We start from the raw sequence: 25,711 nt of genomic DNA, 5'->3' as shown, positions 1-25,711 counted from the left end.
TTATGGTATGCTGTTTATGATATGCATGCTCTTTTGAAAAGAAAACAAATCATTTTTATTGAAGTCACTCTCATGTTTATTTCAGATCACCATGAGAAGAGCCTCATATGTGGTAATACGGCGTGACTTTGTAACTGACATCAAGGAAGGCATCCCTATGCTTGACAGCAAATCATTATAATATGCATTAGTAGCAGGAGATTTGTGTAGTCTGTGTGATGGGTTAATGAACTAAACTACCACATTAGGAGACCATAGTTCAAATTATATGTGCCCCTTATGCTTATATGCTGTAAATGGTTATTCCATGATGTCAAGTTGTCTTTTTCTCTTTAGCCAGCTTGAAATGGAGGTGACTGCTCACATTAAGGTTTAACTAAAACTTGGCAATTTGAATATTTCAACCACATTTAAGTATCCTGGAATTTAAGACTTAATAAATTTCCCGAGTAATGGAGATAGAAGCATGCCTATACTTTGAAACGATTCATTTGGTCCATAACTCAGCTCTGAAAAAGCTGACATTGTAGATAAGAACAACTCATGAAGAAATCATGAATAGTTTCTAACTAAATGGATTTTAATTTCAGTTTAGAAAAAAGCAGTGATGAAATGTTTGATAATTCAGTTAACACAAATGACATAATTCACAACATTTATTGATATTAAAGTATAGTCCCATTTTTGAGACTAATATGCAAAATTGTGTACTTACAAAAATTGTTTAGGTTAGCAAATACTCCTGCAGTTTGATTTCTTCAGTTTTCAAGAATAACTCAATATTTAAATACTTTTAAGATACAGCATGGTTGAAATTGAGACAAAAATTCATAGGTGGTTTTCATTTAAATTATATTCATGTCATAAAATTAGTGAAAGTCAAAAAAGGGAGGTCACAATGAACAAAGTCTATGTCATAAATTCCAGAACTCCTGTAAAATCAATTTGCTAGTTTCTGTCTACTGGAAGTGATTCTTCCCACCCTTTAGTAGTTATGTCTATATAACCGATCTGATAAAGGAAGATGGATGGTATGAGATACGATGTAAAAGCAAGCTTGGTCTTGTAAGTAGATAGCAGCTTTTTAATTACTTAAATATGTACATTTGACACTAACTTGCAGGTACTTAGTACACAATCAGTGTATAGTGCCAGTGATGCCAAAAGCTTAAGAATATTATGTAGGATTTGTAAACACATCATACTCAGTTGGAAAGTGAAAGAGAAATTATTTCACGCATTTTAAAAGGAGTAACAAATCAGTATCTTCTGGATGGTTAAGAGGAGATCTTTAGAAGAGCTGATGCAACTTGGTTCTGAAGATGATGCATGAGAGAAGTACAGATGAGCTGGTCCTAAATATGACAATCTTGGATTATAGGTAATCTTTCCACAAGCATTCAAAGGAAATAATCAAGCTCCCATCACCTAGACACATCCATGCATTGAGCAGTGTCTTTTATAAAGGTCTATGTTTTAACATATGATGTTTTCTAATCATTGCTAAACACTGAAAGAAATATGGCAGGAACGATTATAATTGGAGTATTGGCATGATGGGATTATCCCAGATAACTCACCTTATTCCAATGTAACTACACACAGGTATTGAAAATAGGGGTAAATAATTAATGGTAGAAGGGAGCACTAGAAATTGAGAATGGCCCGGAACCATTTTGGGACTGTTTTTCTTTGTTTCTTTCTGGATTGGTTTTGTTGTTCTTTCTTTTTGGGTTTGTTTTTCTTTTTTTCGAGACAGGGTTTCTCTGTATTGTTTTGGAGCCTGTCCTAGAACTTGCTCTTTAGACCAGGCTGACTCTACCTCCTGAGTGATAGGATTAAAGGCATGCACCACCAATGCCTGGCTTTGTTTTGTTTTTCTTAAGAGACTCAGAAGTTGCTAGTGTCAATGTCATCTCAATATCAGATATTAAATACATACTGATATCCCACTTCGAAAATTTTAAGCTTTAAAATTTTTGTTGGTGGCTAGAAAGATATCAATGTTGAAAGGCGCTATCTGTTCCGTTTTAAGACCCAAGTTCAATTCACAGCAACCATCATCAGCTCATTACTAGAAGTCTGTTACATCAGGAGACCCAACATTTTCTTCTGACCTCAGTGGCAATCAGGCTCTCATATGGTGCCTGAACAGACACACACACACACACACACACACACACACACACACACACACACACACAAACACAGACTCGGGCAACGCATACACACATTTAAAATAAAATACCAGAATTAGAAGTTGTTAGTATTTTTGTGCCATTGCATGTTTAGTGATTTGGTGCAACAGGGATAAGGAGCTAATATATTATCATTCAGCGTCCTGGATAATCTGTTAGTAAATAAGCTGAATGTTTTTGGGAGGACATGGATAATAGAAAGGTGGAATAGGCTGAAATGAAGAAAACTCCCAACAAATAATCTATTGTTTCACTCAGTCATGAATAATCTATACATAGTCTGCATATAGAATCTCTTTAATCTCCCAGTAGATTCTCCCAATTTTTGCCTACTTTAAATCATGGATCTCTTTTGCATACATATCCAGACACACAGAGGGAAAGGAGTGAGGGGACAAAGTAAAGGGAGGGGGAGGCTTATTTTATTTTCCTTTGTTGAGAATTTTTTAACAGGCTGGTCTTAAATATGTTATGTAGCTGAAGATAAACTTTTTCTAACCCTTCTGCTTCTAATAGACAGGTGGCTAGAGAACAGCTATGTGCTGATATGACCTGTTCCTGTGTATTGCTTTTCTTTCTCTATTATAGTCACTGGAACTTCTTCTATTAATTTTCCTATACCATGTTTATGGCCTTTTGTTTGTTGCATGCATAAAGTTAATTAGATAATGCAAGTTTTACATTTAAGTCAAAGACTATACATCTGAGCTGGGCATTGTTAGTGCATGCCTTTAATCCCAGCACTCAGGAGGCAGAGGCAGGCCTCTGTGAGTTCGAGGCCAGCTTGGTCTACAGAATGAGTTCCAGGACAGCCTCCAATACAATGAAGAGACACCCTGTCTTGAAAAACAAAACAAAAATAGACTATACATCTGAGGTTTATACATTGATTCAATGAATGTGAAAACCAAACATCCACACTAGAACTAATCTGATCAGATTGCTACAAAGTTCTACAAAGACAGGGGGAAAAAGTCTATCAGACATTTACATTGAAAATGCCAAAGGCTCAGGGATATGTTTTGAATTAAGAGGCAAAAAAACAAAAACAAAAAAAACGTGACTTTGGTTCACCAGCCTAGTGTAAATGCTGTTTGAATTTATTTTGTGTTGTCTGTTCCGTTTGATTCAAGGCATCCCTTTGAAGGATAACCTTACTTAGAACTCTGCACACCTAGGTGGCTTTGCTACTTGTGGCAATCCTTTTGCATCACCCTCAGGAATCCTGGGGTTACAGCTGTGAGCCTTCACACCTGCCTCTGCATAAACAAGTTCTCACTAGAGTGAATATTTTTGATATTCATTTGCAGTAAAACCAAAGAGATCCTGATGCTTCCTGTGAAGAGGAGAAATTATCCTCTTACCTGCTCATTGCTGATAGACAAAATAGAGAATTACCTTTTATAATAAATATATATGAATATAATGTACACATAAAACCAGTCTCTTTACTAGTGTGCATTGATGTAAAATTTAGGAGCCATTCTTGCACTGTTTATCATCTATTTGTATATGTATCTTTTTAGCTGGAACACAATGTTTTAATATATATTTCCATTAATGTCAATTTATTCTCATTACCTCCCTCCTATTTTAAAATCCTCCAATTGTATTTACACATTCGTGTGTCTGTGTGTGTGTGATTGCATGTGTGACTATGTATATACTGACTTTGAGAATTATTATCGAAAACCTAAATTCCTAGTTTTCAACATCCCAAAGAGTAAGGTTAATTTTAAAGAAAATAGTCTTGAAAAACACATTTCTACATGATGCCTTTGAATTTGTGAATGGATAAAAAATAAACATACTAAAATATCCATTTACACACAGCATGTTCATTGAGAAAAAGAGAATGAAACATGAATTTCTGTCATAACAAAGATTAATCCTAAGTGCATGATGTTGTTAAATCAAAGAAATGCAAAACTCTACATAACTGAATGATTATGTTAAAAAATTAATCCAGAAAAAGGAAATCAGAGACTGACAGATAGCAAGAGGAAAAAGTGTGTGTGTGTGTGTGTGTGTGTGTGTGTGTGTTTCTGTTCTGCAGAAGAAAATGGTATGTGGAAATGTAATGAAGAACACTTAACTCTGGTGTATTAATCAATATTGGAAAAGCTTGTAACATACATGTTAAATAGTAGTTGGTCTAAATGTAAGAATAAATGTTTTATGATACCTCAAGAAACTAGACAAACTTTAAGAAAACAATTTAACTGAGTTACATGACTTCATTTTAGTGAGAAAGAGTGTGGTAGTTAAGGAGATGAAAATATAAGAGTACAGACTATGAACTACTCCTAAGTACTCTATGGTAATTGAAAAACATTCTGTGACGTTTTATGTTAACATTCTTTTTAAAACACTATCTTTTTTCCTTTTTTCAATTAGAAAAAAATCTTATTTATATATTGATCCCAGTTCCTTCTCCCTCCCATTCTCCCATGCCCCCAACAGATACCCATCCCATCACTCTTCTGCTCCATAGAAAGAGTGATGCCTATTGAGGGATCATCAAAGTCTGTCACATCATTTGGGGCAGGGCCTAAGGTATCCTCTGTATCTAAGGGAGAATGAACAAATAAACAAAGGGATAAATGAATATGGGAATCAAGTTTCCATGGATGAACGTAAAAGGTGATAAAAAAGAGAAAAAGTCTAGAATAATACATTGATGCTGAGTTAGAATGGGAGATATTGTATGTAATGGAAGTATGTACATACACGCTCAAAGACAGAAACGTTTAATAAAATAGCAACAGCAAAATAGCAAAAAATTCAAATTAATAAATAATAATTTAATGATTGTGTCCAGTTTATGATAGACATATCTGCATTCCCATAGTTACAGGAACAAATTATTAGGTAAATAAACATGGGGCAGTAATAAATAAATCTTTGCACAATTTCATATAATTTGTGTATGTGGATACTGAATACTGAATGGAGTGGACCTGTCCTCCATTTTAATGAACAGGTTGGGCTTATTTTTTCTCTTAGATGCAGAAAAGAAACAATCTCTTTGAGATGGACACATCCAGTGGGAAACTACAGTCAGTTGTTACAGGGAAAAGTAAATAGCAACAAATTATGCTCATGCTGTATTTCTCAATATGGCTTGCTGAAATAGATGTTTTACCTTTAAATCTATTAACTCAGCCCAATCACATGAAAAGTACTGGACAATTACCTTAAATGGCAGACACACTACAAAATAGTGAAAAGAAATCCATGATGTTTGCAACATAAAATGGGCAGGAGGAAATCTGATAAAACATCCCATTACAGTGGTGCCTAAATTCTTTGGATGAGTAAATACAATCTACGTTCTATTGAGATTCTGAAACAAAATAGTCAATAGACATCAGGTAAGAACTAATCACTTAACATCAACATGATAAAGGTTTTGGAGAGATCAGGAATAACAGGAACATACCTAACTATAATAAAAGCAATACACAGTAAACCAACAGCCAACATCAAAATAAATGGAGAGAAACTCAAAGAGATTCCTCTAAAATCTGTAAAAGACAAGACGGTCCAATCTCTCCATGTATTTTCCACATTGTACTTGAAGTTCTAGCTAGAGCAATAAGACAACAAAGGAGATCAAGGGGATACAATTTTGAAAGGAAGAAGTCAACATTTCCCTATTTGCAGATGATATGATAGTTTACATAAGTGACCTGAAAAACTCTACCAGAGAACTTCTACAACTGATGAACACCTTCAGCAGACTGGCAGGATGCAAGATTAACACAAAAAGAAATCAGTAGCCTTACTATATACAGACGATAAGTAGGCTGAGAAAGAAATCAGAGAAACATTGTCCTTTAAAATAGCCACAAACAACATAAAATATCTTGGGGTAACTCTAACCAAACAAGTGAAAGACCTGTATTGCAGAAACTTTGAGTCTTTAAAGAAAGAATTAAAGAAGATACCAGAAAATGGAAAGATCTTCCTATCTATTAGATAGGTACGATCAACATAGTAAAAAAGCAATCTAAAGATTCAGCACAATCACCATCAAAATACTTGCACAATTTTTCACAGACTTTGAAAGAACAATAAGCAACTTTATATGGAAAAACAAGTGACCCAGGACAACCAAAACAACTCTGTACAATAAAGGAACTTCTGGAGGTATCAGCATCTTCAAGCTCTACTATAGAGCTATAGTCCTGAAAACAGATTGGTATTGCAACAAAAATAGACAGGTAGACTGATGGAAATGAATTGAAAACACTGATATTAACCCACACACCTATGACAAAGAAGCTAAAATTATGCAATGGAAAACTGAAAGCATCTTCAACAAATGGTACTGGCACAACTGTTTGCTGGTGTGTAGAAGACATCAGATAGATCCTTATCTATCACCATGCTCAAAATTTAACTCCAAATAGATCAAAGAAGTCAACATAACATCAGCCACACTGAAGCTATTAGAAGAGAAAGTAGGAGGTACCCATTAACAAATTGGTACAGGAGACTACTTCCTGAACATAACTCAAGTAGCACAGACACTGAGGTGAACAATTAATAAATGGGACCTCCTGAAACTGTAAGGCAAAGGAAACAGTCAACAAGACAAAGCCACAGCCCACAGAATGGATAAAGATATTCACCAACCCCATATCTGACAGAGGTCTTATTTCCAAAATATCAAAAGACTCAAGAAGTTAGTCACCAAAACACCAATTAGTCCAAGTAAAATAGTGAGGTACAGAAATGAATAGAGAATTCTCAATAGAGGAACCTAAAATGGCTGAAAGATACTTAAGAATGTGCTCAATAGCCTTAGCCATCAGGGAAATGCAAATCAAAACAACTCTGAGATACCATCTTACTCCTGTCAGAATTGCTAAAATCAAAACCCCCAAGGAATGTTTATGCTGAAGGGGATGTGGAGAAAGGAGAACACTTCTCTACAGCTGGTGGGAGTGCAAATGCATACAGCCACTTTGGAAATCATTATGGCATGTCCTCAGGAAAATTAGAATCTGTCTACCACAAGATCCAGCAATTGCACTCTTAGGCATATACCCGAAAGATGCACATTCAGACAACAAAGACATCTGTTCCACTATGTTCATAGCAGCATAGCCAGAACCTAGAATCACCCTAAATGTCCCTCAACTGAAGAATGGACAAAGAAAATGTGATACATTTACACAATGGGATACTACCCATTGGGAAAAAAACAATGGAATCTTGAAACTTGAAGATGAGGTTCTGTTTCCAACAATCAGAAAGGAAAAAAAGAAACAAACAAAAAGAATATACTTTATCCCAAAAGATTCCCTCTTTTCTTTATTACTAATATTTATGAGTGATGAATGGTATTCTTCTGTTACAGCAAAATGTTCTTCAGCTTCAGCAAGCTCAAATCCATCCATGAGAACCTCACAAAGGGTTTCAAAATTTACAGTCATAATTTTTATAAAACTATATTTTCAAATTGTATTTTGTTTAGCATAAAATATATAGGAATATTGGAGTTTTGATTTTGTTTAAGCACTACATGTATTTATCTTCCAAATTCTCAAAGAGGAAAATCATCTACTGCCGAGTGTATTTTGTTTACTACAGGGGAAGTTTTAAATTAAGAAGGATGAAAAAAATCAATTCAAGACATTTTACATGGTGTAACATTTACTGGAAAGCCTTCATATTACTCTACATGATAATGATTTCTGTACAATTTAAAATATGTTTAAAGTAACAGTAAAGTTGACATCAATACCAAAGTGAGATTAATTGATATTGAGTGCAAAATGATTACTGAAGCCTTCAAAGTGCATAGATCTGGAAGTCCTTCCTATTATAGCCTTTGCCTTTCTAATAAGCCACAAATGCACCAAGCAGAATAAGCAAAAATCAATTTAATAATTCAAAAAATATTCCAACCACAGATTTTATGGTTACATTAATTGATTTTTTAAAAAAATCTTCCCCAAAATACAAGCTTGAAGCATTATCATGAAAGGATCTGAGGTCATTTCCAATTCAACATGATAAATGATTTCAGGTTCATTAGCACTTAGTTGTGCCAGTTAGGTGTTGATTACTGAAAACAAGACATACTGATAGTGGTCATATCTGCTCTGCACTTATCAGTATTTACTATGTATCAAGTTCTAACTTTTTCTCTTAATTGTTCAGCAATTACCCACAGTGAACTAACTACACTCAACTAGTGTTCAGATACTTTTGTTTATACATGGACTGCTTTTTAGAAGTTCATGAACTATCAAAATAATTCTACATTATTGATTCCAATATAAAAAATAAATAACTATGAAACCCAAATTTAGTACAGCTTTGTCATTCCCTTTCTAAGTCACTAAGTTCATACTCAGTCTAAAGTTGCACTGATACTAGGCAATATTTTTCCAATGCGAAGGATTTGAGAATTTAACAATATGAATTTTAGCTCATGAATTGCATATATGTTTTCCTTCTGCTGGCATAACAATCACACATCACTCAAAGTCATTAATTAATTAGTTTTGAAAGATTATGACTGTCACTTATAGATCTTTCAGTCCACAGTCCTTATACACTACTGATTTTGGATCTACTACCGTAAGAGAATGTAAGGTAGTTGTACAAGACAGCTCAGTTCACGGTGTCCTTGATAAAAAGAGACAACCATGAACTTCCAAACTCTCAAGGTTTCAGCCACCTTACAGTAGTCCCTGTTCCTATGACACTTTGAAAGAAATCTAAGACAGAAATTAGACCTCAAGGTATTTCACCATGACAAATAAAATCTACTTTGTTTGATATGAATGAGGAAAATGTATACAATATTTGATTTGTCTCATTAAAATGAAGAAATAAAGACATTCAAGAATACATTATCATTATAGATTTTAGAGACTCCTATAAAGTAAGACCATACTGAAACAGGTTTTCTAGACACTTTTGGACTATAGAAAATGACTTTGCAAATTTCAGGTACACCTATATAGATAATAATATTATTAAAATATTTGCTGTTGTGAAAGAACCTTAGTCTTTTGTGTCTATTTTTTATGGTTTGAAATAGTCCCTCCTGGATCTGAAATGAGATTCCCAAAGCTACAAGAAACTCACAAATCTAAAAGCACCCCACTGAATAGTAGTAATAAATACTAAGCAACCACTGGTGAGACACGACAGTGACACATATATTTGCTGTTTCCCGAGAAGCTATTGATGTTCTGGTTTGGAATGCTCATGAACTCATTGATTTGCAAGCCGTATTTAAATGGAATCATTCCTTCAGTCTCTCATTCCAGTGACATGATTAGAAGAAATGATTGTTGGGGCCTAGCCCCCACAGAGTCTTTGAGTTGTTTGTCAGCTGATAGCCACAGGTGCATCCCGTTTTCTAGTCCTGGCTTACTGCCCATGCATTGCCCCACTGACATCAACATCTAGCATGAGGAAAATACACTTTCTTCCATCTGGGGTTTTTCTACTGTGTTGTAAGACTATATATAAGACTGCTCCCTCCTACAAGAGAGAGACCTCTTAGCACTGGAAAAATAAAGACACTTCTTAGTACAAACATCTGGACACCTGGTCTTTCTTTTCCTGATACCTCAGATTTGTTTGTAGCACTGGTGCCACAATGATATTCCCAGTAACAGTGTTAAAACACTACCAAAATAATTATAGAAAGTCCCCCACTTCTCTGTCATTAACATTCTATTGTAGTATTGAAATTGTACTATTGACAAGCACGAAAATAATCCAGTTTCTCAAATTTAAAAATTGAAACTTTTTTCATGAATTTTAAGTATCTCCAGGCAAATTGAAATAATCTTTTTTATGCTTTAACACATTTTCTTCTAGTGAGTAGATTTAATCTATTCCAATCAACTTGTTCTTTTATATAATAAAGACTTAATTGTGCATTTTGAAAGCTTGTATCTGTTGAATTTTGTAACTCAAATTGCATCCACAGTAAAGAGACAGACAATGACAAATGGTTGTATTCCTCTAGTGTTCTCCTTTCTGTGAGGTGAAGGTTACAATAGGGTTATTCCTGTGGATCTTCCTTCTTCAGTTAACCATATCAACATAAGCACTCACCAGCCTTCCCAGAGGCAAAAATAACTCTTTCCATGTATGCTATGGGTTTTTTTCTTAGGTGACTCCAAATCCAGTCAAGGTAGCAAACACAGACCATGACTCCCCATCCCTTATGTACTAGGGATCCAGTCATATCTCTTAGAAACTGTAACCCGTTTTGCCATGAAATTATAACCATTCTAATAATTCAAAAGTCTGAAGTTCATGATTCATCTGACTCTGGGTAGTCTCTTAATTATAAGATCAAAAAATTAAGAAAATAAATTTAATTAATTAATTAAACCAAGAAGACATACATAACAAACCTTATGGAACACTTAAAAGCAGTACTAACAAGAAAGATCATAGCACCAAGTGCTCATATTAAGAAACTGGAGAATAGCCGGGCGGTGGTGGCGCACGCCTTTAATCCCAGCACTCAGGAGGCAGAGGCAGGCAGATCTCTGTGAGTTTGAGGCCGGGCTGGACTGATAGCCTCTGAAACAATACAGAGAAACCCAGTCTCGTAAAATCAAAAAAAAAAAAAAAAAGAAACTGGAGAATAGTCACATTAGAGAATTAACAGCACAACTGAAAGCTCTAGAACAAAAAAGAAACAAACTCACACAGGAGGAGTAGAAGGAAGGAAATAAATTGTAGCCTGAAATCAATGAAGTCAAAACAAAGAAAACAATACATAGAATCAATGTAACAAAGAGTCAGTTCTTCAAGAAAATCAACAAGATAGACAAACCTTTATCCAAACTAACCAAATGGCAGAGAGAAAACATGCAAATTAACAAAATCAGGAATAAAAAGGGGAACATAAAAACAGACACTGAGGAAATCCAGAGGATATTCAGGTCATACTTTAAAAACCTGTACTCTACAAAATTTGAAAATTTAAAGGAAATGAACAATTTTATGGATAGATATCACTTAAAAAATTAAATGAAGAGCACATAAGCAATCTAAAAAGACCTATAATCCCTAATGAAATAGTAACAGTCTTCAAAAGTCTCCCAACCATAAAAGCCCATGACCAGATAGCTCAGTGCAGAATTCTACCAGAAATTCAAAAAAGAGCTAATTTCAATACTCCTCAAAGTGTTCAACTTAATAGAAGCAGGAGGTTCATTGCCAAACTCTTTATATGAGGCTAGAATTACCTTGGTACCCAGGCCACACATATACACAACTAAGAAAGAGAACTACAGATCAATTTCTGTCATGAGCATTGATGTAAAAATACTCTATATACTATTAGCAAATAGAATCTGAGAACACATTAGAAAAAATAATCCACCATGATCAAGTAGGCGTCATCCCTGGGATACAGGTATGGTTCAACATATGAAAATCTTTGAATATAATCACCATACAAAAGAAAAACTGCATGATCATCTTCGACAAAATACAACACTCTTTCATGATAAAGATCGTGGAGAGATCAAGGATGATAAGAATATACCTAAACATAATAAAAACTATATACAGTAAACCAACAGCTAACATCAAACTAAATGGAGAGAAACTCAACGCAATTCCTCTAAAATCAGGAACAATACAAGGCTGTCCACTGTCTCCATGTGTCATCAATATTGTAATTGAAGTTCTAGCTAGAGCAATAAGACAACAAAAGAAGTTCAAGGGGGTACAAATCAGAATGGAAGAGATCAAATATTCACTATTTGCAGATGATATGATAGTTTACATAAGTGACTCAAAGAACTTTACCAGGGAACTCCTACAACTGATAAAAATCGTTAGCAAATTGGCAGGATACAAGATTAACTCAAGAAAATCAGTAGCCCTATTATGTACAGATGATAAATGGACTGAGAAAGAAATCAGAGAAACAACACCATTTATAATAGCCACAAACAACATAAAATATCTGGGGATGATGCTAACCAAACAAGTGAAAGAGCTGAAAAGCAAGAACTTTGAGTCTTTAAGGAAATAAATTAAAGAAGCCCTCAGAAAATGGAAAGATCTCCCATGCTCTTGCATAGGTATGATCAAAAGAGCAAAAATGGCAATCTTGCCAAAAGCAATCTACAGATTCAGCACAATCCCCATCAAAATACCAGCACAAATTTTCACAGAACTTAAAAGAACAATAATCAACTTTAAATGGAGAAATCAAAGACCCAGGATAGTCAAAACAACCCTGTCCAATAATGGAACTTCTGGAGGCATCAGCACCCCTGATTTCAAGCTCTATTATATAGCTACAGCTTGGTATTGACACAAAAATAGACAGGTGGAACAATGGAATTGAATTGAAAATCCTGATATTAACCCACATGCCGAAGAACACTTGATTTTTGATAAATAAGCTAAAATTATTCAATGGAAAAATGGTGCTGGCATAAGTGAATATTGGCATGTAGAATACTGCAGATAGATCCATGTCTATGGCCATGCACAAAACTTAAGTCCAAATGGATCAAAGACCTCAACATAAATCCAGCCACACTGAAGCTCTTAGAAGAGAAAGTGGGAGGTACTCTTGAAAGAATTTGTACAGGAGACCGCTTCCTGAACGTAACACCAGTAGCACAGACATTGAGATGGACAATAAACAAATTGGACCTCCACAAACTGAGAAGTTTCTGTAAGGTAAAGGACACAGTCAACAAGACAAAAAAGCAACCCACAGAATGGGGAAAGACATTTGCTAACCCCACATCTGACAGAGGGCTGATCTCCACAATTTACAAAGAACTCAAGAAGCAAGTCTACAAAACACCAGAGGATACCATTTAAAATTGGGTAATTGAACTAAATAGAGAATTATCAGTAGGGGAGTCTAAAGTGGCTGAAAGACCTTTGAGAAAGTGCTCAAAATCCGTATCCATCAGGGAAATGTAAATTAAAACAACTTTGAGATATGATCTCCTGTCAAAATAGCTAAAATCAAAAATAACAATGATAATTTAGGCTGGAGAGGATATGGAGAAAGGGGAGCACTCCTCCACTGCTGATGGGAGTGCCAATTCATACAGCCACTATAGAAACCAGTATGGAGATTCTTTAAGAAAATGAGAATCAGTCTACCACAAGACCCAGAAATTCCACTCTTAGGCATATACCCAATAATGCACATTCATACATAAGAACATCTGTTCAACTATGTTCACAGCAGCATTATTTTTTTCTATACAAGCCATTTATTTTAAATGCCAACTACATGTAGGATGAAGTCAGTGTTACATGCTTATCAGTAACAGTAGGAAAATAGAACCAGTGAAAACCTTTGTACAATTGTGATGGACTCAAAAGAGAAAACTATTGTTTACAATCTTTCACACAGGTGACTTCAAATTTGGAGGTACTTAAATAAAAATACTATATATTTCTTTAAAAACCACTATGTACAATTGATGCATAAACAAGTTTTACAAAGTACTGTTTATGCAGGTTGTGGAAAATACTTGCATAGGAAATGAAATAAGTTTAAGAAAGACTTCTGAGCCTTTAGCATTGAAGGCACTTGACTTCACCATTAACAGCACAACCACAAGAAACTCGGTGTTGGAAGCCAGATGTGGCACATACATGGTGAGGGGAGGGAGCTCAGATACCTCAGGTTTTCAGCTGCCCTATCTGTGCACAGAATTCCCTAGGACCTACTGAGGTAACCTGGACAGTCACGTGCAGGTAAACCTCAGGACTCTTTCACAGTGTATCCGATCTCAGAGCTCACATAGACACATGAATAGAAGATATTCCCAAGACTCAAACTTGCAAACAGTCCATCTATAGAAATGGCCACAGCATTATAAAATTCCAAATACAGAAGATTGGTAAAGTCATGGATCTATTTTTTAGGGAAAACAAAATCAAAAGACTTTCATAGCAGCATTATTTGTAATAGCCAGAACCTAGAAGCATCCTAGATGCCACTCAACTGAAGAGTAGACAGAGAAAATGTGGTATATTTACACAATGGAGTACTACTCTGAGAAAAATAACAATGGAATCTTGAAATTTGCAGGCAAATAAATGGCACTAGAAGAAACCAACCTGAGTGAGGTAACCCAGTCACAAAAACACAATCATGGTTTGTACTAACTTGTATATGGATTTTAGGCATGAAACATGGGGGGGGTCAGCCTATAATCCCACAGCCAGAGAGTCTGGGAAAGAGGAAGGACCCAAAGAGAGATATGCATGGTACCCCAGAGAAGAGGAATCAGACAGAATCTCCTGATGAAATTGGGAGCAGGAGGAGAGGGGGTGGGGAGACCTGGGAGAAAGAGAGTGGGTGAAGAGGAGGGGAGAGGAGGACATGGGGAAGCAGGATGTTTGAGTCGGTGGAAGAATAGACAAGAGCAGGATGAGAGATACCATAATAGAAGGTGTAATCACAGTTTTGAAGAGAGATCTGTCTGGCATTAGTGAGATTTCCAGAGACCTATGAGGATGACACCTCCTGGCAATCCAAGCAATAGTGGAGAGACTACCTTAAATGCCCTTCCCTGATAATGTGATTGATGACTTCCTTGTATGCCATCCTAGAGCCTTTATCCAGTGGCAGAAGGAAGTAGAGGCTAAACACCCACAGCTAAACACTGAACTGAACTCCTAGAAAGCAGTTGCAGAGAGTGAATAGTGATGAGCATAGGGGTCAATTCCAGACTGGTGAAACCCACAGAATCAGCTAACCTGAACAAGTTTGAGCTCATGGACCCCAGACAGATAGCTCTGATGCCAGCATGGGACTGATCCAGACCCCCTGAATGTGGGTGTCAGTGAGGAGGCTTTGGCATTCTTTTGGGACTTGGGAAATAGATCAGTATTTATCCCTGGCATCCTACTTGATTTTGGGACCCCATTCCACATGGAGGGAATCTTTCATCCTTTTCAAATGAGGGAGGGCCTTGGCCCTGCCCAGAATGATGTGACAGACCTTGGGGATTCCCCACGAAGTGTCTCACCCTCCCTGGAGAGTGGAGTGGGGATTGGGTGTGGGGTTGGGGGGATTGTTGTGGGATAGGGGTGGAGGGGAGGCAGAGGGAGCTGGGATTGACATGTAAAGGAAGTTTGTTTCTAATTTAAATATAAAAGAAAATAAATTTAATTAACTAAGTAACCAATTAAATATTTCCAATACATAAGGAGACAGAGTAAATATCTAATTCCAGAAGGGAATGATCACAGAAAAGCAAGGAATGATTGAATCAAACAAGTGCAAACCTAACAAAGAAAACATCAAATCCTAAAGCATCATGTATAGAACTTGAGGCGTCAAATGTAATTAATTTTTGTCTAAAACAGTTAGGACCACCACGCCTCTAGATCTGCCATCTGAAACTTGCATAAGTTACCTTTTGAGTTACCTTTGCAACATTCCTAGGCCTATGTCCTGAACCTGGCATCTCCAATATCTGGGGACTCCACTGAAAGTGCATTGTCCTGTTTCTCCTTTACAGAGAATGATTGGGAAATAGATTGTCTGGTCTGATTTTTTCTGCAAAAGTCATGGATTCAGAACTGTTTCATTTAGGCACTTTTCAAACCTGCAGAATCAATACAATGCATGTTTACCACAGCCCTGTTCTTTTGCCAACTAGAAATGCACTTGCTCCCATGACGCACGTAAAACCATAGCTGTGTTGGTTTGTGATAGCCAGTCATTGGGAGTGCTTCTCTAGAAATCTTTTGTTATAGAACAGGAACCCTTCTGTCGAGGAATTTATCCTTAAATGAAGTTGGAACTTACAACGTAGAACTTCTAATACATCAGTGGGAAACAGCTATTCTTACATCTCACAGAGGGGCATGCCCTATCCCTCTCTCAGTAATGCCCTCTGTTTTCAGGTTTCCCTCTGTGCTTCCCTTTCAGGTTTCATGGTTTACATTCCCATATATACTTCTATCCTACACATGTAAAGATTAAAATGCAGGATCTAAGAATAATAGTAAGCATATGATATTTTACTGTTGAATCTTTATTATTTTGCTTCATGTAATATGTTTAGGTATATCTGCTTTCTTACAAATTAATCATATATATATATATATATATATATATATATATATTCTCAGGATATAGTCCACCATGAGAACGGAATCAAAGCAGTGGTGATCTAACATATTGTTCAAGCACAGTAAAGAAGAAGACAATTAGAATTGTTTGTGTTCCTTTAGCTTTTTCCTACCTATACACCTGTGCAATCACACACACACACACACACACACACACACACACACACACACACACACACATAGCCTTGATACATAATGATATATTTCCTCCAAGAAAGGGAAAATATTCATTGAAGTTCACTCAAATTAGAGGCTATTTAGTTCAGGTTGATTATAGGCTACAAATAGTTTAGCTTTACAGTATGGTGTTATGAATTACACATAGAGGGTAAAACTGTAACTTCTGTACAGATAATGAATACACCTTCTTTGACAGATTGTTAATTCCTGGAGGTGAAAGCAATGAAACTATGTCTATTTAATAAATTTTCTGATACAATCCAAATTTTATCATCTCTTGTCCATATGTGCTACATTAAATGACAAGTTCCTATTTATAAATGTACTAGTCTCTGATCTACAGTCCTCTATTTTGTACTCTTCTTCTGCTGCATAGCCAATAGCTTCTATACCTATTTTATTCTATAACTCTGTATATGGAATTTTTCTGTTTAGATACAGCATGTAAATGAGTTTGTATGATAATTTTCCCTTTGTGTCAATCTCATTTCCAGTAATGACATTCTATCAGGTCTAACCATGTTGTGGGAAGACACAGATTCTCCTTTTGTGAGACTGCAAATTATCACCCTGTGTGAATATGGTACATACAGAGACAGCTATGGGAGTAAACATACATATGAATATGTATATGATTTTATTTATCTATTCATCTGTTTTCATATTTCAGTTACTGTACATCTTAATATTTGTGTGTTTTGAAGAGTGAAGGGCTTAGGCACAGCTGAACATTATCATTTCTATTTCACTTTTGAATATAGCTCAATACGATACTGTCTTTCCCATTTTACTTTTAGATATAACTTAGTGAGGGAAACTCATTATTATGGCTTGAATGTTCTCTCTGTATAAAAATTACTGTAAATATGCATATGACATTATAACAACTTCATCTCTTTCATATTTTTAAACATTTCTGCATACTGAGAAAAGTATGTTTCCTCAATGACAGGTTGTCTAAATGCTTACAGTTGTACATATATTTTTATTTCCATAAAACTGTCTACGGTCTGTGAATTTTATTTCAAGAATAGACAAAACATATCTGTTCTTCATTCTGTCTTTCCCAATCATTGGCTAAAGAAACATTCTGCAGAATAAAGTTAACCAGACATCATAACTAGAACTTCAGGCTTTATGTGACTTATTTTACTGCTATTTGTCCTCCATCCAAGAATCAGCAGGACTTTATGTCCTTAAGAGAACCAAAAAGAATGAAATTAGGTGCACTATTTAGCTATACTATTCTAATGAATTTTTTCCATGATTTACGAGCAAAAGTAACAAGAATTTCTTTGATTCTTGTGTTTACCGTTGTCCTAGAAAATACAACCATGATCCAGTGAAACAATGTTGAATTCTACTTTCTCCTTTTACACTGTTTTTCTTTTTTCTTTTCTTTTTTATTTAAATTAGAAACAAGTCTGCTTCATATGTCAATCCCCACTCCCTCTACCTCACCTCATCCATAAGACCCCACAAGCCCCCATGCCATATACCCCTTGCTCCCCAGGGAGGGTGAGGCACTCCATGGGGAATCCAGGCCGAGAGCACATCTCTCCACGTGAAATGGGCTCTATACACTGTTTTTCTAGTTTCAGTGTATATCTCTATATAATATTTACCTACTATGTATGAAACCTGTATTTATTCTTTATAATGAAAATAAATAAATTTATTTTTCTCTTTTATTCTTGTTTTTGCTTTCAAATCAATGTATTTATTCTTTGACAACTTCATGCATTTTTTTCTGATGATATGCAGACTAACAACTCCTTCCGTATGCATCCTCCTTCCCTACCCATGCAATTTTATATCCTCTTTTGTTGTTTTAAACACATAAAGTTCAATTTCTGCCACAGTGAAGAGTGGTGAACTTACCAAGAAACATATTCTTGAAGGAATCTAACTTTCCCTTTTGCAGAAGCTATCAATTGCCAGTAGTTCTTCTTTCTTTCCTGGGATACAGTCTAGCTAAAGCTTCCAGAGGTATACATGTCGGCAAAACTGTTTTGAGTCCAAATGTGCAGCTGCATTGATGTGTCAGGAAAACACTAGCTTCATGTAGCCATTCACTGCCCCTAGCTCTTATGTGCATTTGCTCAACCAACAACAACTATCCCCAAGCCTCAGAAGGAGCATGATATATTTGTCCCATTTGGGGATGATCAATTTTCAGACTCTTTTTCTAAACACTTGAACCAATTATCAGTTTCTGTTTCCTGGTGGATGTTGAAAGAGTTATCAATATCTAGGAATAACAGACGTTATGAGGTAAATAGTGCCTGAGTCTGAGTGTCACATAAAGCCCATATTAGAGTATGGCTCCAAAATGATTGGGTTGTATCACAAAAGTTTGTAGATAAGCAAGTTTTTATTACCTAGATACAAGGAAAATAATGGTTCAGAAAAGTCATACTCTTAATGGAGAGATAACAAAACAAGAAAGTTACTCTTTAATACATGTAGCTATAGCCAACAAAAAGATAATTTTTGCAACCTGAACCTAAATTCTGTTGCACTCTGTTTAATTGTGTTTCTTACAAATACATACATTTTGAGGAATGCTGGTTCATACCAGTTTAGAAGAAATATTTATTTCTCCCTGTGGGCTGCATTGCTATTCTAAAATATTTTACATTATTCATCCCACTGGCTTACCTATATCTAAGAGTCTTACAGTGTTGTCGTTTATCAAAAATGAAAGAAAATATGCCCAGGATCACATCCAGCAGCAACTTCCTTATTGGTCAATGGCTCTATACTCCTGGATTCATGAATTGTCTTTGTTCCAAAGATCTTAATTTCCCAGGCTATAATGTGAAACAGCTATACATATTTTCACTTAATGGACACGTGAGATTCTAGGTTTACATTTTAATCATGCCTATGCACTAAGTTAACCTGAAAGTCCAGCTATATTTAGCAATACTACACCTCTAAGAAACTTAGAATACATACAATAAAGTTTCAAACAAATAGAATGTGAATGTATGATAACATAACAAACATAAAGGAATCATATCTTCTAATTTGATAAAACTTTAAGAAAATCTTGGTTAAAATACTAACCTCAAATGTAGATATTATCCCAGCCTAATGAAAGAAATATGTTAGATAAAGCCTGAGATCTAGAACATAGATACAGGTCACTCCTTCATCCCAATTTTCAAATTTATCCTCATCTTCCTAGAAGATATATGTGAAAGTAGAGAGGTTCTTGTCTGGGAATATCAGTCCTGGAATGCATGCCATTTTGAGATCCTAATATGGTGACTAAATCATAATCTAACATATTAACAATCTGTGAAAACAGACAAACAAAAAATGTCCCTGTAGACCACTAAAATTGATCAAAAATTTAAATAAAGCAAAACAGAATGCTGGGCAAAGGGAAATGAGTAAGAGAAAGTAATCAAATAGTTTTTCAAAATTATTTAACTTATGAGATAAATGTATAAGTATGTTTTACTTAATGATATAACAGGGACTTGAATAAGGATCCTCTACTGGTTGGTTTTGTGTGTCAACTTGACACAGGATAGAATCATTAGACGAAGAATCCTTGCTTGATGAACTGCTTCCATGAGATTCAGCTGTAAGGCATTTTCTCAATTAGAGATCAATAGAGGATGTCGAAGCCCATAGTGGGTGGTACCATCTCCAGGCTGCTGGTACTGGATTCTATAAGAACGTAGTCTGAACACACTATGCTGTGCAGGCCAGTAAGTAGCATTCCTCCATGGACTCTCCATTGGTTCCTGCCTCCAGGATCTTGCCCTGAGTTCCTGTGCTGACTTCCTTCAGTGATGAAGAACAATGTGGAAATAGATGACAAATAAACATTTTTCTCCCAACCTGCATTTTCATCATGTTTTGTTATAGCAATAGAGACCATAATCTAGATAGGTCCTTTAAGTGCCTATAGACATATGCATGATATTTCATAACTCATCCTCTGGAATTATGATCCAAAAACCCTTCAGTGAGACAAAGGTGTAGTTGGTGGTTTTCGTCGGGACTGTGGACTACCCAGTAATAACAGAGATTTACCATTAATTATGAGAGATCAGCTGATCGCTTAGGTTTGTTTCTGACTAGCTTTTATAACAAATTAATCCATTTCTATTCATCTATGTGTTGCCACAGATGTGTGATTCCTATCTTTCTTTTTACATGCCTGTTCCTTCTGTATCTATTGGTAACTCTGCCTTCTTCATCCCAGCATCTTCCCTAGCCAGAAATCCTGCCTAGAATTTGCTCATTCAGCTTTTTTTAAATCAATTCAATCAGGCAATGACAATTCTTCACAATATGCAAAGTCATTATTACACAACACAAAATATCTACACTCCTAACAATCACTGGTATTGTAGTAGAGTCCATTTTGTAGAGACAAACTAATTAATTAAAATATCAGTATTGTAAATAAGAAGTAGACCTCCATCACTTTCTGCCAAGCCTAACTGTCATGACCATAGAGCCAAAGCACTCCCTACATAATTAAATATAGTTTCATTTTTTGCTAGTTTTAGAGATTTTTAAGCTTGATACCTTATATGAGAGAAGACACAGCAGAAGCTGAGGCAGTTAGGTGGTTTAGTAACAAAGTTAGAGATTGAACAATACTGTAGTCTAGATTTGAGTCATTTGTTTTAATTACTTTTATGTTTATTATAAACCCATAGGGAATAAATAATCATTTTTGTTTCCTTAGGTATTGAAAAATTAAATCCATGTCAAATGATACGTAGGAAATCTGGTACATAACAATTAATCGACCTATAAAACAGGTAAGGTAAAGCAAACTTTTTTTAGTGTTAACTCTTGTCATTTCACATAATATTATGTTTTCCTCAATTTTCTTGCCTGTGTAAAGGGAAGATTATTTTATTTACTAAAAATATTGTTATCATAAATTGTAACAATGTAGAAAAACAAAGTGTAGTGACAAAATAAGAATTGTAATCACTGAATAGATAATGCCTGTTGTTAACACATAATGATCCACTTACTTATTGAAAGTATATAAGAACTTCTCAACTACCCTGCTCTATTCTAACATGATATCTCTAGGAAACAGAGGTATTAAATTTGTGTTCAGTAAACCTAAACTAAACTAAATATAATTAGGTATTGAGAGGATGATTAAAGGAATTTACTTTCTGAAGTACATAGAAACTATAAATTCAATATAAGGTATACTGATAGGAAAATCGTTTATGATTTATAGAAAGAATTTAGGTTTCATTTCAAGAATATTTAAAATTCTACAAAATAATAAATAGAAATTTGATAATCCTCTAGTAAGTCCATTTGTTTTAGCTAAATTATATTTTTGTTTGTTTGTTTCTGTTTTTTCGAGACAGGGTTTCTCTGTGGCTTTGGAGATCTCCTGGAACTTGCTTGGTAGTCCAGGCTGGTCTCGAACTTACAGAGATCCGCCTGCCTCTGCCTCCCGAGTGCTGGGATTAAAGGCATGCGCCACCAATGCCCGGCCTTAGCTAAATTATCTTAAGCAATGTAGCTGTCTCTAAGAACATCTTTCATTTTTGGCATCATACAGGAAAGTGCGTACATCCATGTTCTTCCCAGCAATGGAATAGGAGTATATTTACTTCACTTAAATTATGTTTTTCCATGGAGAAAGTTGTTTCATATCTATCAGAGAATGGATAATATGTAAAAGCTATTGATTTGAGCTAGTATGGAGCTTAGACTGCAACAAAAGGAAATTCTCCTAAACCTTAGGAATTCACAGTCCACATAGTGAAAACATGCTGAAAGGCTATGGGTCACTTTTAATGAAATCTGCTAAGCAGATGATTAGTAAGATAAATGCTATATAATACAAAAAATTCTACAAAATACCAATGTGTTCCTTTTGTGTGTTCCATCTACTGCTGGGTATGGGGCCTATGCTTACATGTGGTATATGTACCTAATAAGACTTCAATGGGAAAAATTAACTTTTCCTTTCCAAGAAGTAGTCAATTAGAGATACCTTCTTGACTAGGCATCCTATCCACTTCCCTTGCCTATTCCTAAGTACTCATCTTTTGTGAACTACTGCAGGTCCTGTGCATGCTGTCACAGTCTCTGAGAATTCATAAGTGCACTCTTTTCTTCTTATCATCGATCTTTGGCTTTTACAATCCTTCATCTTCCTCTTAGATATAGTTCTCCAATCTCTGCTGGAGGGATTTAAGGAAGACATTCTATTTAGGACTCAGCGTTCCAAAGTCTCTTACATTCTACACATTGTCCAGTCAGACATCTCTTTATTAGTTCCAATCTACTATTGAAGGAAACATCTATGATATTGGGTTATTGAGAAGTTGATGTATACGGCAAAGTAGAACATTATTTGAAGTAATTTTATTGCTAGAATTCTTAGCAAGACAATAGTGTTTAATTTTCCTCTAGGCCCGCAGTCTATCTTATCTCACAGTCTTGGCAACCTGAGCAGTGTCAGGCAAAGTTTCTATCTCTTGAAGCATGCCTTAAATCTAATCAGATACTGGTTTTGTTACTCCCACAAGATTTGAGCCTCTACTCCACCAGTGTATATTTCAGACAGGTCTTTACTGAAGATTACAGAACTTATGATTGAGTTAGTGGTTACCTTTCTCATCTGGTAGTTATCAGAGTATTGTCCAGTACCATAAACAGTAGTCAATAAAGGTTGAAGCTCTATGTACACAGCTCAACTTATCAATGCTATATAAATAATGTGAGTGTTGTCTTCAGTGATACAGCTCTACCATCAGTTTGTGGTGAATATGCCCAAGAATGGTATAGTTGCATCTTGAGGTAGGTCTATTTGCAGCTTCCTGAGGAACTGCTATACTTTTTTAAATAATGACTTTACAAGTTTGCAGCCTCAACAGCAAAAGATGAGTGTTCCCCTTACCCTATTTCTTCTTTAGCTTGCACTGTCATTTGTTTAAATAAACTTAGCCATTCTGAATTGTGTATGCTGAAATCTCAGAGTCATTTTGATTTTCATTTCCCTTGTGACTAAGGATATTGAACATTTCTTTAAGTGTTTATCAATGATTTGAGTTTGAGAGAACTTTCTGCTTAGCTGTGTATGCTCTATTTTTAATGGAATACTGTATACTTGATGACCAGGCTTTGTTTTCCTTTTGTTCTTCATATGTTTAATATATTAACTTTCTATTAGATGTGAAATAAGTAAAAAATCTTTTCCCAGTATGTAGTCTTCTGGAGTGTATAATGATGATATCCTTTGCAATATAAAGGCTTTTCAGTTTTAGTTTCATGAGATTCCAAAAGTTCTTCTCAGAAAGCCAAAGGCAAATTTTACACTTCATACAGAGACACAAAAATCTCCGTATTGCTAAAACAATTCTAAATAATAAAAGAACTGCTGGAGGAAACGCCATTCCCAAGAACAAGTTGTACTACAGAACTATAGTAATAAAAAGAGTATGGTATTGGCATAAAAGTCAAGAGGCTGATCAATGTAATAAAACTGAAGAGATAGTTATAAATTGCCACACCCATGAACCCCTGTTTTTGTTTGTTTGTTGGTTCGTGTCTAGAAAGAAGGCAGTACTACACACTAACAAGAACAGAGCATCTTCAATCAAGTGATGCTGCTCAAACTTTATGCTTAATTGTAAAAGAATGCAAATATATCCATATTTATTACCCTGTATAAATCTCAACCTCAAATGGATCAATAACCTTAACTTGGATCCACATACCCTGAGTCTGTTATATGAGGAATTGTATAATCGTCTTGAAATCATTGGCACCAGAAAAGACTTTCTGAATAGAAAACCAGTAGTATGGGGATTTATGTTTTTTTAGATTGTATGTATCATTTGGAATACCCATGAAGGTTTTTCATGGAGGCAATGGGGAGGGAGGAATTTGAGGGTAGATATATTGTATGGGGATACAAAAGAGGAAAGAAGAATAATGAAGCAGGAAGTATAAAATTGTGGAGGGTTCCTCTCAAGGTAGAGGAAAATATATTGGGAGGAATATTTAATGCCTTTAAAATGGCATTTGGAAACATACTGTATGTAGAATCTTAGTAAAATACATACATATATAAATAGATTAAATGGCATTATTCTATAATGGAATTACAATAACTCAACTAGACACTCCTTCTTACAAAAAATTAATCATTAGAAATGGATTACCTTTTTATGAATTCCTGGCCAGTTTCCAAAGACACCAAGCATCACAAGGTATCTTCTGTGCTTTGGTTAATTTTCAGTAATAAAAATCTTTAGTGTATAAGACAAATGCAATTTATTTTAGTCATGTATAAATGGTATTTATCAAAATAATACAATGTCCTAGAGATACAAATATATGTACATGTGTATATATACTTCTTAAAATAGAAAATTGTTTCATTGTCTACATATTAATTTGCTATCTTTGATATTTTAGACATTTGTTATTTATGTGAATAATAGTTTAGAAACAAAATCTGTCCTACAATTATATAGAAGTTCAAAAGACTCTAAATAATGAATGCAATACTGAACCAAGAGATATAACATAAAAAGTTTCAAGTTATGCCACGGAGATGTAGTAACAGATAGCATGATAGTAGAGTAAAGGAGAATGTCAGAACAATGGAAGAGACTGCAATAATATAATGGTCCCTAAAATTAGCCCACATGTGTGAAACAGAGGGTTGTGAAATAGATGCCAGAAATGTGTCAGAGAAAAGACAACCTCTTTCACAAATGCTGCAAAGAAGACTGAGTATTTAATGAATTTCAGTACCCATATCTCGCCCTACACAGAAATCCTTAAAAATTAATTAAAAACTTAATACCCCAAACTTTTAAACTATTAAAAGAAAATTATGTATATATAAGTATATATAGTGATCATATATAATTATATTTTATAAATATAAAAATAATAAAACTATTATTTATTGTTTAATACACTATATATACAAATACAAGCAAACAAAAAAACAGACTTAGAAGAGTTATTTAGAGATATATGTGCACACACACATACATACATACACACACACACACACACACAAACACATATGTAACCACTAAAATCAAAGCAGAAGGGGATATAAGTTTAAAACTGGGGAAAATAATATAGTTTTAAGGTAGTGCCATTGGCAAGGAACTTGAGTAGGAAAAGTGAAGGGAGTGTATTTCAATTCTAAAAATATTTTAGGCAGC

The 25,711-nt window shown here is 35.1% G+C and overlaps 1 long non-coding RNA gene across 1 annotated transcript; it reads left to right on the top strand.

Moving 5' to 3' along the window:
* Positions 1-954: 954 nt before the first annotated feature.
* On the top strand, positions 955-24,169 carry LOC121142979. The gene is made up of 3 exons (XR_005880124.1): positions 955-1,065; positions 21,226-21,301; positions 24,077-24,169. It is a non-coding gene; the product is annotated as an uncharacterized LOC121142979 (long non-coding RNA).
* Positions 24,170-25,711: the final 1,542 nt, after the last annotated feature.

Source organism: Mesocricetus auratus, unplaced genomic scaffold, assembly GCF_017639785.1.
Source record: "Mesocricetus auratus isolate SY011 unplaced genomic scaffold, BCM_Maur_2.0 Super-Scaffold_100010, whole genome shotgun sequence".
Lineage (NCBI taxonomy): Eukaryota > Metazoa > Chordata > Mammalia > Rodentia > Cricetidae > Mesocricetus > Mesocricetus auratus.
Note: the sequence above shows the minus strand (reverse complement) of the source record. Positions and strands in the feature narration are given on the sequence as shown.